The sequence below is a fragment of the Anser brachyrhynchus genome, assembly GCF_964034855.1.
Source record: "Anser brachyrhynchus genome assembly, chromosome: 1".
NCBI classification, from domain to species: domain Eukaryota; kingdom Metazoa; phylum Chordata; class Aves; order Anseriformes; family Anatidae; genus Anser; species Anser brachyrhynchus.
This window is the reverse complement of record NC_137694.1, coordinates 7,478,879-7,493,003: the sequence shown is the minus strand read 5'-3', so window position 1 is coordinate 7,493,003 and position 14,125 is coordinate 7,478,879. Positions and strand designations below refer to the sequence as shown.

Genomic DNA, 14,125 nt, shown 5'->3' with positions numbered 1-14,125 from the left:
TGAATGCATGCCCAGAGGAGGAGGAGGGTGCCATTTGATAGCAATTGCCTGCCCTGTTAACAGTCAGAGCTAATAGGGGTTATGCCACGGTGCGCGGAGATTGCTGCTGGTGGGACGTGTATGGGGTTGTACGGGAATTAGTACTGGTGCTGTGTGATAATTTAAGGCATGAATGGGTGCCAACAGGAATGATGTGATAGCATGCAGTCATTACAACTGGTCAGAGGCTCTGTGATGATGTCTGGAGGCAATCACTGCTGCACAAGGGGGTTGCTGAGAACCAGTACCTGTTGAGGCAGGGTGACGGCGCATGGCAGCCACAACCAGGAGCAGTGAGGCTCAGTGACAATGTCAGCTAACAAATACCACTGGAAAGCTCGGGGTGATGCAGAAGGGCTCTGTGTAACTGAATGGGGTTGCAGATGCCCACCAGGGTCTGTCCCAGCAGAGATGTATAACAAGGAGGGGTGACAGCACAGTACGGGTTATACGGTGCACGGTGGGTTACCCTGATCAGTTCCAACCAGCATGACACCGTGGAGCTGGCAGTCCCTGCTCAGCCAAGCAATGCTTTCACTTTCTTGCTGTTTTGGGGGCAGCAGTGGGTCCCAGGCGGTGCCTGGTGGGGGTGCTCCCCAGAGGATGTGTGTGTGGGGGGGGGGACACCATTCCTCCGGCATGGCACAGCAGCATCCAAAAGCTCAGGAGCTGCAGAGGGTGGAGTTCGCTGTCACCCAGACTCAAGGAGGCACTCCCAATTAATAAACCGGGCTGAGCATCATAATTACGTCATTAATTTCCTGAAAGCATCTCCTCAGTGTGGGGCAGTCCAGGCTGGCACAACCCAGCTTTTGGGGCTGCCCTTGCATTGCACGCTGCCTCCAGGGGGGCTGGCAGGGGGACGGGCACCTCATACACCCCCTTTGCTTGTCATCAGTGAAATCCCCTCTTCTTAACACCAACAATATCACCAAAATGGTGCTGGGCTGGAGGCAACAAGAACTGGGGCATGGGCTGGATGAGGGTTCAGGACCCTCTGGTCCCTGCCAGGGGGTGGTGGCACCTGCAGGAGTTCTGCAAGGACAGAGCAGCTCCAAGCTGCTGCAGGCAAAGCTGAGGGGAACCCTCAATCAAAGCAGTCCTGTGTGTCCTGGGGAACCCTCAATCAAAGCAGTTTCATGGCAGCCAAAGCCACCTGCGAGTTTACTTTGAGTTTGTTGCATGCGTCATTCAGCAAAAGTATGGCCCGGGGCACTGCAAAACAAATTCTCTTTCACTTTTTCTTTCCAGCGGTGTAATTTTGTTCAGATGAACGTCTTGATTCCTTTTAAAGGGATCGGAAAAAATATCTCAAAATCTCAATGCAGGTCAAAGACCGCTTCAGTTAGATGCAAAGCCGCTCTTTTATTCTTCCTTCTGCATTTGGCAGAAGGGGAAGCAGAATCACTTTGTGTCAACCTGGAACATATTTTCTTTGCCTTTCCAGTCCGTCAAGCAAACCAAAAATAATCAATTATTCACACAGCTTTGGTCTGCTATTGTCTGGTTGTTGTTTGTTGCTCTGGAGCACATTCAGAAATGTCCCTCCTGGCAAGTGTGGGCTTTGTGGTTCAAAGATGCTGGTCCTGAGAGGGGCCAGGGCAGGCCGTCCTGCCTGCAGCCTTACCCTTCCTTGAGAGCAGGGGTTTTATTTGTGTCCCCCATGCCCAGCAGTGCAGGGATCGCCACTCCACAGAGGCAATTTTGTTCACCCAGGTCACCAGAGGTGACTTTGTGGTTGCTCTTGCAAGCAAGGGGAGCAGAAGCATCTGCTGGCTTCTTCAAAGGTGGCTTCCCACAAGGTGCAAGCTCTCCACTGCTGTGGGGCCAACAATCTCTAGCATGTTTCCGCCCTGGCTGGAAGTAAACCAGCACCATGGCCAAGCAGAGATGCTGGAGGCTGAGCATGATTTCATGTAGATCAGTCTCAGGTTGCACCAGGGTAGGCTCAAGTTGGATATTAGGAAGGATTTCTTCATGGAGAGGGAGGCATTGGAACGGGCTGCCCAGGGAAGTGGTGGAGTCCCCATCCCTGGAGGGATTTAAGAGATTTGTGGACGTGACTCTAAGGGATATGACTTAGTGGTGGGACTTGGTAGGTCAGGCTGGTGGTTAGACCTGATGATCCTGATGATCAGTTATATAGGAGGCAAGAACAGACTGCAGATGGTGGTGGTTTGCATCACGGGCAGGCATACACACAAAATGGGGGAAAAATACACACACAAGTAGAGAGGGATGGGTGGATGCATCAATATATAGATGTGTGCATAGGAAGTGAAAGATATTAATCACAAGTGACAAGAAATGGGGTGTGGGTATAGGAAACGAGGGCTATTAATCACAAGTGCCAAAACATGGGCAGAAGTCGTAGCTCATGCACAGGACAGCTAAAGCTGACGTGTAACACTCGTCTCTCATCCTCACTGTGCTTCACAGATGGCAAGGGGCAGTGTGCCATCGGTGCCAACACAGTGCCTGGTGTTGTCCCCAGGGCTTTTGAGCTGGCTGGAAGCCCATCAACAAGGGCAGGAATAAAGTGGGTGGGTGGGCAAAGGCACGTGGCCACAGCCCAGGGACCTGCTGCTCTCAGAGGGCTTTGTGTTGTTTTATTTTCGCTTGCATCCACAGTTTATTTCTCTCCTTCCCACTCTCTGACCTAGGGTTGGGGTGGTTCAAGCTTCTGGTTAGGCAAACACTGGAGCCTTCCTGTGAGTTATGCTGGGGAATTTGGTACGATGATCTTTGCAACCAGCTCTTTTTTTTTGGGCCCTAAATCTCTTTTCTTGTCATTATTCTCTCTGCCTTGTCACAGGGCTGCTCCATCAGGAAAAAGGCCCATGAGGTAGGAGGTGGTGGTCAACTTGCTCAAAACACAGCATAGTGCTCCCTTTCCCTACAAGGTAGGGCTGGCAGGCACCGATCCCCTACATTTGGGCCCTGAAGCCACACAGAAGCTGTGTTTCTAAGCTCAGCGTCCATGAGGTACCACCAAACACGTCAACCATGACAAAATTAAGCACAGCAGAAGCTGATGATTTAGGCTCACCTAAGTCAATGTGGATGTCTATGAGACGTCTCCACCCTGGCCAGCACCTCACTGCAGAGGCAAAGTGCTCTGCAGAGGATGCTGTGGTCTCCCGACCACCGATGTCTGGCTGAGTTAACACCTCCATAAGCCCCAGCCAGCTCTCCTTTGGTCGGCAAGTCCAAGGACACGGTGGTCGGAAGAGGACACCCCATCCAGCTGACGTGAATCCCACCCCTCACACACCATTCCTCAGCACAGAGCCCTCCCTACCAGGCCATCCCTCTCTGGCTCTCCTTCCCCCACCAGCAGACGTTAAGTACGTAGTCCCTTTGCATTATTAATGCGAGACGGTTTGTGCCTGCGAGCTATCTTTATTACATCCATGTGCTGCGGATGTGTGTGAGAGGAAGATGAATAGAGGCCTGCTAATGCCTAACAAATGCCGAGCTCCATTCAGAGATCGCCGTCCGCTCTTGCGAGGCACTGGCAAAGAGGAGCACATACTTGCTCCCTCTCTCAAGACCTCGCTGGCTATTTTCCAGCCACGGGAATGTTTCTCACCATAAACACAAGGCATTGTTTTTCGAGTTAGAAAACCTAGAGAAAGCATGCAGCTTTCTTGGATTAAAAAAAAAAAAAAAGAATGAGTCTGCCCTCTCTTCTGCCTTCGAGGCCCAAAGGATGGTATTACAGATGCTGCGTAAAAAAAGGAGGCCATCTCCAGACTAAACGAAGCGCTGTAAGAAATAAACCAAGCTGGAAGTGATATGGCTGGAAAAGCCATTCTAAATTAGGTCTTGCAGTTTGCACCCCAGCTTTAAGTCCCAGTTCTCAGCTATAATAAATCAAAGGCCCTGTGCCCAGCTATATCGATGGATGCTTGCAGCTCAGCAGGATTTCAGTCTCGATCATTTCTGTTTATTTCTTGTGCCCCTGAAGAAGATAAGCCAAGATTAAAAACGCCTCCACAGCCGCAAGCCAGAACTCCACTGCCCAATACACATGTGCAAATCTACATGGAACCGGGACTGGTATTTACCTTTGACTCTTTTGCTCTGAATGGATATCCATGAACACTCATTTGTATCATGACTCTATAACACATCGGGCAGAGATAAATCTGTAAATGGATATTTACTGCCATAAAGAAACAGATGGCGAAAGACAAAGCTCCCATGTCCTTATCCCAAGCTGCAAGCACGTTAAGAATGCAGCAGGAAACGTCATTCCTCCTATAAATAAATTTCTCTTGAGAAGAGAGAACCCAGGGCTGAAAAAAAAATAAAAAAGAAGAAAAAATCAGTCTCTCTGCTCCGCAGGCCAAGTCTGAGGCAGGTTTTCCCACGCTGTTCTGCAGCTTATGGCGACCTTTGCTTTTGGCAAGAGAGTAGGTTGCCTTCAAGCAAATCCAGCAAAAGAGTTGGGGTGTGTATTGCTACTGCACAAATTATTACTGAGTTATTGATATTCTTTTCCTACTGGACAAAACATAATTCAGCCTTTGGCTTGTTATTAATCATTTTCCAGCATGCATTTAAGAGCAGAGTGGTTGGAAACCTCTTACACAAAGGGCTGTAGTGAGGGTTGTAGCAGGGTGGAACAAGGCAGATCTCACGGCATTCGCGGTGCCGTGGTCCTCATTTGTTAAACTCTCTCGTGCAAAGCTCTGAGTGATGCTGCCAGCGCTCACTCTGACATCACGACTAAGCAAGTGCTCCAGGGGAAGTTGATCTTTCCAGTTCATGCTATTTGATTGCAAACTCTTAACCATGGCATGCAGGTTCTGCAGACTTTTGTTTCAGTGACATTTTTTGGACATGCCTCCTACCTTGACAGCATCACGACCATCTGATAGACTGCCAAGGTGACAGCAGAATTACTCAGGTACTGTGGATAGCAAAAGAGCAGTAGATAATTGAGTGTAAAAGTTGCTCAAGAGAGAAGGGAGACCTTGAAGCAAAGAACTCCTGTTGTTTTAGCTTTTCTCATGAAGTTACTCAAGTCTCAAGTTGATGAATCTAATATACAAACTTAAGGCAGTGGAAAAATAAGAGGCAACATTTTGCAACACAGTTTATTTGCAATGAATTATTCACCAGTCCTATAGACAAATAATTGTGTCAAAAAAAATGAATAAGAGGATAAGCTTAAGTAGCAAAACTGTCACCTGTATAATGCTCTGATATAATCACTTGTGACTGCCAGAACATCAGTTTTATCTGCTTCATCTGAGCTTTATCTTTCCTGACCTGTTCACAAGTATTTGGGGGGAATTGGTTTAATTTGAACTCTACCTAGACAGACAAATGCTTGGCACACACTCTCAGGTGTCTGGAAGTTGTAATGTTTTGTGACATTTCTAAAAGGTGTAACAAATCAAAACAGACTTTTCGTGGAACGGATCAGGAGCTGTGCCAGACTTTATCCCCCCCAAATTTAAGCAAGTTAAGAGTGCAAGAGGTGAGAGTGCAGCAGAGGCTAATAGATAGTGACTGGTGAACTCTGCAGAGCTAGGAACCGGGATACTGCTCAAATTGGTTTTCAAACGGTTGGAGCTTAATTGAATTATCAGAAGCTCTCAAAGCCTGGAGTCCTCATGAGCAGAGGCACTTCTGTGAAATTTCCAGTGCTTTGGAATCTTGTTTTTATCAGAAAATGAAAAGATTTTTTTCATTAGAGTTTGGCATTTGTTGCCTTCATGTTGGCCAGACCCTGGGAGAGCAAGGGCAGGGCAGGGGACAAAAAAGAGCAGGGCAGGCAGCAGAGGTCAGAGCCAAAAATGAGCTGATTCTTTTTTTTTCTTTCTTTCTTTTTTTTTTTTTTTGGATCTGGGTGAAGGGAGAGGGTGGTCACGCAAATTCAGTTATATGGGTTTGGAGCAGGAGGGCTGTGGAAAGTCTCCAGTAGTTCCTGGAACCTTTTGGCCATCCAGCTAACCAGCCTGCAACTAGTACCATGCCTGGATCGTGCAGCCTACCAGCAGCCCAAAGCTCAGGAGATGTGATGGTTTAGCACCAAACCACTTGCCTCAAGGTAGTGTTCTACAGTCCAAAAGGCAGGAACTACACCCCTAGAGGAAACCTCCTAAAAGGTTTTTCCATACAAAGACTGAGTTTCATGCAAGGTCAACAAGTAAAAGATAATGCAAAGTGGTAGCTTGTGTATATGAAATTCCTTACTCATTTGTGAGCTTCCAGTCTGCCCCATCCTGAAGACCTAGTCCTAACTCAGCATCCAGCCAGGGCTCATCCCTAGAAAGACTTAGACACGCCTTCTGCTAGACTTGAAGGTCCAGACAGAATGCCTCCAGACTTCATCAATCTGTGATCCGTAGAAGGAGTTGCTTAAATGTTGCTTGAACAATCTCCTGAACGAACAGCATTTTCAGGCATCAAGTGCAAAGTACGATGCATGCATTTTTCTAGTTTTTAATATCTTGATCAATTTTTTCATCTATTTAGTTCATGTTATAGTAAATGATCTTACATGGAAAAAGAAAGGTGGAAGAGCACCAACTCAGCCTTCAGAGCTTAGCCTTCATAGAGCTTTCCCATTTTCTCTTGGCACATCTCTGTTGCAAGCCAGGCACCAATACAAGGCTGATTAAATAGCAGAAGCAGCTTCAGTGAAGCTCACAAGCACCCAGACCCCTCTAACCAGCCCAATAAAAGTCATAAAAGAGGCTGTTCAGACCAAAAAGAAATCTGTTCTGAAGGCAGTCACGCACTTTCTATTTTGCTGATTCAAGAATTTTGGAAAGTTGGGCTCAAATTTCAAACACGCTTCAAAACTTATGGTCAGACTTTCTGTCTGAGCTTAGCTTATTTTCTGGTGAAATATCTATTATCTTCATTGTCTCAGTCATTTTTAGTGGCGTCAAAGAAATGGTGACTTTTCATTCTACCAGCAGATGGATACGAGTGATTCTTACACTTGAATTTTTCTTGTTGGGACTGAAGTAGCAAACTCTCCAAATTGCACAGGCAAGGAGCGCAATTAGTCTCCACTTCCCAATGTTACCACATGAAAAGCTTTTGAAAAGATAATGGGCCACAAATGATGCGATTTAGTCACCCTCACACACTCCACAATCCAGCTGCACTTCTGGAATATATTTAGAAGGTGTAATTAGGGTTGCGCAGGCTTTGAAATAAGTGAGCCAGCTTCTTAGCCGAGGTTGAAATTCATTTTAGCTTCCAGTACTGCCTCTATACAAGCCGCCAAGACTTGATGGTGTGGGAACGAGGCTATTTTCTCTCCATGTTTTGCATCATCACAGAAAAAGTAAACTCTGTGTGAAAGTAGAGCTAAGGACTGATAACCTGCAATTAATGTTGTTGCACTAAGCAACCACCCTTTGGAGATCGACATGCAGAACAAATACTGTGATACTGCAAATACTTGCAGTTCAGAATAGAAATTGCTGCAAGAGTGAACCCAACTGACCTTAGCTCAAAAGTTTCTGCCACAGGGAGTTTCCACCCTGCTAACTCCCAACAGATGACTTATAAGATGATATGTGCTTTGGAGAAACTCATCTAAAAGATATTTAAGGCAGGAGTTTATGTCCTGGTTGGTTGGTTTGTATTCCCCACATCAACTGTCTTCAACTTCATCCAGCCTTCTTTTACAAGTTTATCTCATGCAACAGTAAGAGGTTTTACTACCCCTTTAGGCATCTTTAGTAGAAAAAGAAGAGAGTAATGTGTTTCTTTTGATGACAACCCATCCTCAAATCTTCAAAACCAATTTAAGATGGGATGAATTGCCCTCTGTGTTGACATCCGTCTCCCATTAGCTTATAGAGGGAACAAAAACTTTTCCATTTAGAGGAGATGAACACTGGCTACCATTTCTGCTCTGCATGCTCACTCCTGGAGACCAGATCCAGTTGGGGCATCCAGGCTAGCCCAGCTCAGATATCAGCATCTCCACAGACAGCAGAAGTAGTCATTCAGTTTTGGGAGTCTGCGTTTGCATCTGGCTTGCGAAGCTTGTGGTGCTTGCTGCTTCTTTTGGAGATATTTGTGTTCAGAGACCCTGAGGAAATGCCTGAGCCTGCTCTGAAGGACAGCCCCATGGCCATCTTCAGGGTTAATCTTCCACATTTTTCTTCTTACAGGCTTGAGGTAAGTGCTACCTCACTTTGATGATCATTAAAATGCACAACTTTATTACTGAGGGCTTGGTAAAGTGCCAGATACCTCATCTGCGTATGGAGCAGCTGGGGAAATAGGAAAGGGATCGGATTCTGTATTTGCATTTCCTCCAATTGCCTCTCTTTCGTTACAGGATAGCTATAACCCAACATTCAGAGCAATATGTATGCCATATCAGTTTCTCTGCATAGGTGCCTATGTTTACTGCATCTGAAATAGATGCTGAGATTTTGTTGGGTAACAGCACTTTGAGATGCTCAGGGGAAGAGCACAGGATCAGTGTGCTCCCCTTGATCAGTATTACCTGATCAAGGACACGACTGCTCTTCAGAGAGAAAGCTAATGTCCTTTTCCTCCTCCACAGCACTCCAAAAAAACTCCCCAACATCTTCCTTCAATTAATCCTTTTGATACACAGTCAGTAGCCATAGTAAACCCCTAACCACAAGGGTTGTCTTGCATGGGTTGTAGTATTATCCACAAAGCTTTGGAGTATCTTGGTAAGCTGAATGAGGACAGCAACAAGTGACTTTCTGTCCTTCAGTCTTCCCTTAATCAATCTGAATGCTTCAGCAGACAGCATGGAGGAGAAGGAGCAAAGTTAAAACCCCACAGTTGGTAGGTAGTTTGTCCTCTTTAGAAGGTCCAGACTTTCAGAGAAAAACAAGAAGAGCAAGTAGTGAATGTTTCTCAGGGTCTCCTTTCCTCGGAGCTGAGCTCAAAGCTGTTACCCTTGCCTACCTAAGGGCAGAGCATGAAGTTCCTAGTTTTTGAAAACATCAGCCAAGAAAACCTGTCAAGGCTGATATGACAGATAGGGTACTGCAAGAGGGAAGCTTGGCAGTCCTAGGCCACACTTAAAAATGATTTCTTACAATATGTAGGGCTTTACATCTTCTAAGGGCTCTACAGACATTAATCTTCACCAAACTCTACAAGATCCAGCCAGTACTGTCATTCCTGCTTGGCAGCCAGGATGCTTTCAGAGTAAGAGCCGAGGTGAATTGGTGACATTGTCCTAATCTGGGTGAGTTTCAAGCAGGATCAAGCTTTAGGGCTCCTGATGGCTGGAAATGCACATCCACACTCCCTTCCTCCTTCTCCAGCATCTCTCCACCCAGCCCGTGCTGCAAACCACACCAGGGACTGGGAGGAGGCCTTCCAATTTTCATAATTTCCACACTGAATTGTTGGAAAGCTTCCTTTTTTTCCATCCTTGACTTCGCTAAGGCAGCCATCTAGTATCCTCCTGTAAACTTTCAAATGCACCAATAGTGGCAGTTTCCTGCAGATGAAAAAAGGATTTGCTTCAGTTACAGCACGTGGGAACCTGGCCAAGAAGAGTCATAAAAACAGAGGACGTTGATTTTTTAAGAGCACAGTCAGCTCAGTTATGTTAGCGCATGCCAGCGCATCTAATCAGTCACCGGAGAGCGGTTAAAATGGCCTTGGGGCCAAATTCCAGCTTCTGGGGGCTGCTGCCAGGGAAAAGATAAGCAGGCTGATGCTAGATGATGATTTAGCCCCTTTTCCTTAAAAATCAGTCACAGCAGGTCGCGCAGCGCTGGCCGAGCTCAGAGTCACGGCAGCGTTTTGAAAATCATTTGCCCTTGAGCTTTGCTTTGTGCTAACCCATGGGGTCTGTTATCCACCCGCATTTGGAAGGGAAATTGCTGAAAGATTCAGGACAAGGGTGTGGGCAGCATGAATGTTTTCCTGCAAAGGCCAAGAGATGCTGTGAGGTCTCTGAACACTCCCTACAGAGCCCAGCGCTGATGAAGCCGACAACTTCCCTTCCCCGGGAGTCCTCCATCCCTGTTTCAGAGGGAAGGAGCAAAACTTTCTGAAATTTGGCATCTTTTGAAGAAACTCCAGACAGAAGCCCACAACTCCAGATGTCCCAAATTACATGAAGATGGACCAGGCATCTTCTTCATCCCCCGATATGTGTCACCACGCTCCTGCACGCAGTCCCTCTCCCACGAGGTCAGCGCTTTGCAAGGAGAGACTGCAGGACTGGCCTCAAATTCCCCAGGGACCAAGCTCTAAGAAACCCTTCGTTGTTTGTGTTTCGTAATGATCGCCCATCAGGGAGGCTGTGACCGTCTCTCCCCCCTGAGTTCCTAGCTTGCCAAGCCAAGAAATGCTCGCACAAAAAGGTCCACGTTCCCTTATCCCGGAGTGAACTGATCGCGTCCGGTCAGACAGGGACAGAGCCCAGAATACCATTGACGTGGGCTTTTCGTTCCCATCGCAGCTCCCCAGTCGGAGCTTGAGAAAACATGAGGTCATCGGCAATTTAAAATCGCTGGGATTTGTGTCTCCTGTGATCACGGTTTTATAGAAACAGCGATATGTTTTCGTTGCTGTTATTCTGTGCTGTCTTAACCACTTTTCTGAGAGAACTAAAACACTGTTTTGAAATCAGTCTGAGAGGGTGCTCCCTCCCAAGGCAGTGCTCCTTGTCTGACTGCACCACTGCCCTATGTACTGTTGATTTTGGTGGGTTTCAAATGTAAATCCTCCCAAAGACCATTTCTCTCACTGTCCAGAATAACAACCCTGTTGTTAGAGCTACAATGCATTTGGAACATGTCTCCATTGCCCTTTAGACCTAGGCTGTGGTTTAATATGTTCACGTCTGAGCATCCTGCTTCATCTCCTTTTCATGAAGGTGCAGAGTGATCCCAAGGACTGTACCTGGGCAAGGTGAGGGTGGCAGGGAGGTTGTTCTCCATCCCCTGTTTTACCTGAGCAATGTCTTGGAGGAGTGCTGGTGTTGCTCTGGTTTATACCAAAGCCTAGGCAAATGCACCCTCAAAAACCATCATGATGGGAATGTAGTGTTATCTGTTCTCCTTCTGAATCCTGTAATAACCCAAATGAGGTCAGATAGGACCAACTTTGTCTTGAAGTGCCCAGTTCGCACAGACGGACACCTCAGCTCTGTGGTGGAAGCTTTTCCCTGTTTTGCAAGGTTGTGGCGTGACTTTGTTAGCTGATGCCTCTCTGGGATGAGGATGAACCCCAGATCCTAACCCTGCTCTTAGAGTTTCTTCAACCCATGTGTGAATGGCTCATTAAGGGTGAAGGACCATGCCCTGCTACTTGTCTGTGGGATGAAGGTAGTCATGTAGGTACCAAGAGCAGCTCACCATCCTAAACGGAGAAGGAGTAGGAGCCAAAACGGGGTGACACCAAGAGCTATGAGTGCAGATCAAACGACCTTCAGCCCCATGGGACCTTCCAGCATGGGAAGAGACTGTGGTGTGACCGAATTGTGTCTGGAGTGGCACAGGGTGTGTGTGCTGCATCTGACCTACCGGAGAGGCAGAGCATGGCATTTCAGGCCAACACGGAGGGCTCTGCCACATCTGGCCTGGTGGCAACCACCCAGGAGAAATTAGGGTGCTTTTACATGTGGTTCAAAGAGAACTGAAGGGGTGGAATATATGGCCCTGAGCAGAGACGAAGTGAGTTCGTTTCAACCACAGAAAGCTATTCGACTTGTGAACAACGTTAGCTGGGTTTTGATCACTCTTTCTTTCCGAGCTACTGTGGCGCTTGGGCAGAACTTCCAAGTTCATCATTCTCTTAAAAGTTCCTGCATTTGTTTTCCTTAGACTTGAGGCTTCTTAAAAAAAAAAAAAAAAAAATCTGCCATATCCTTCAGCTGCAAATGATTTAATCATTCTTGGCTTTGTGTGATCTGAATATTTTCTTGTTCTCTTGCTTTGCAGCTGTGACCTACTTAATTACGAGCAGGAAACAAACCCCAGAATCGTTAGACATTCTGCCTGGATTGAAGAAGGGGAAAAAAATAAAAATCTCATGTTTTTAAATACTAGGATGTCCTTCTTAATAACAGGAAGTCAAGTTTCAGTTAGCAAAGTGAACATTTGAATTCTTTGTGCATGGAGATAAGGACAGCAGAGAGTTTATGGGTTTTATTTTTTATGGCATGAATGTTTTGGGGGCAGGGGAAATGACAGCCGCTTCGAACAACGACCGAAATGGGAATGAGTCATAAATTTCCAAGTCAAGAGTGTAAATCCTCTTTGTTTTAACTTCTGAACAGCTTCGGTCTTCTGTCCATAGAGACAATGAGGTGACTGACTTGCTGCTTCGATCCGTCAGCTTTCGATCCATTTTCCAGACATATTAGCAAACAAGCAAGGCAGTGAGTTTGAATTCCACACTGTAAATCATCAGGTTGGAAGGCAGGGCATGGGGGAGTTTGATTAACTGCACTCCACCTCCGCAGACAGAGTCTGGGCTGCTATTTATACCTCCTGGAGCCCTGTCTGGGTGTGCTGGTGGGTACGTGGGTGTAACAGCAGCTACAGAAAATAGCTGGAGAAAGGGGAAACCAGCGACTGGCTGTCCCACGCAGGCACATCAGGCCTCTTGCCCCAAATTATCTACAGCTCTGGTGGCAGAACAAAGATGCAAATCTCCCAAGGCATCGTGAGGCAATAGAGACTGATGTTTGTACAGGGTTTTAAGTTGAGCAGCAACGTAAGCGCAAGTTATCATCTTCTGTCAACTGTGTATGCATTATCACTTCAGATGGCACAGATCCAGTGCTGTCCTGCAACGCAAATGGAGATTTTCCATTAGCATCAACCACAGGGGTCTGTGTTTCAGGAGTAAATGGGGTAGAGGTCAGCTCTCATGCTCTGCTGAGAAGGTCTGACTGGTCCCAGCTGGGGAGATGTTCTCTGTGTGAGGATCTGCTGCAGTACTGTAATCCCCTTGCGCTGACTCCCAAGTTTCCCATCTGCAGATTAATTGTTCTGTGGCAACAGAGATAACCACACCAGTCCCATGTGTCAGCCCCATGGAGATGCCATGAATGAGTGCTCAGGCATCGTGCTTTGTGGTGTTAACAGCTCAGGCCATGGTTTCCCCTGGGTCCTCTGTACTCCGGAGTCAGCAGAGCCATCACCTTCCCCCACGGCACCCTCCCCACGTGTCTTTAGCACCACCTGGATGTATGCAGTGCTGCTCCCACAGGGGGTGTGTATGTACATAACCAGTCTTCACCTTGGGGATCATTTATTCACCCACAGTTGTGCCTATTTTGATAATCAGTGTAGGATCTTTCAACGCAGACAGTGCATTATGGATCAAAGATATCGTCAGTATTTCTGTTTTTTGCTGCCTAACTCTTGCAGAATAGGACCATTTGGCTTTCCAGCAGGCTGAACACATATTTATTTTTTAATGTAAAAGAACTCCCATGATATTTCATAGCACCTGACAAATGCCAGTGAATTAATCTACTGAGGAAATGGAGACCCATAAAGTTATGTGACTTGTCTAATGTTACTCAGGAAACTGATGACTTTTCTGGAATAGGACCAGATTCCTTCTCATTGCTACTTGGAAGGTCAAATTTGACCTGCTTATATTATATCCTTCCTCTCTGCCCAGTGACTATTACATCCTAACCAGCAGGCATTTATTTGAAATGATCGTGTATAAGGAGCTTCAGAATAAATTAAACATATGTGCTTTAACTTAGACAGCAGCAGGCTTTCCAACCCATAAGCAACATCAAACGTGAGAAATCTGGTCCATTGATTTTCTAAAATATGTTCCCTTTGCCCTCCTTCTTTTTAATGAAATGCTCAGCTCTTGTCTGTGAACAGAACAGACTTTGTATTAGTCGCTGAATGCTGCGAGTGTTACCACGGGGTCTGAATCAGACAGACTACTTAAATATATCTGCAGGAGTAGTTATAAGAAAATGTTCTACTGAAACAGGACATTTGTACGTAGACAGCAAGGCCGCCCTTCATTAAATTATCCTTCTTGCCATAGGGCAAAACTGCAGACTGGCTTTTTATGAGCCACCAGATTTGTCTTCTCCCCCAGGCAAATAGCGCCGGTT

The 14,125-nt window shown here is 46.5% G+C and overlaps 1 protein-coding gene across 7 annotated transcripts in view; it reads left to right on the top strand.

The window, feature by feature from the left end:
• FRMD4A (FERM domain containing 4A) overlaps positions 1-14,125 on the top strand; it is a 362,843-nt gene that overhangs the window by 166,553 nt on the left and 182,165 nt on the right. The window lies entirely within an intron of this gene.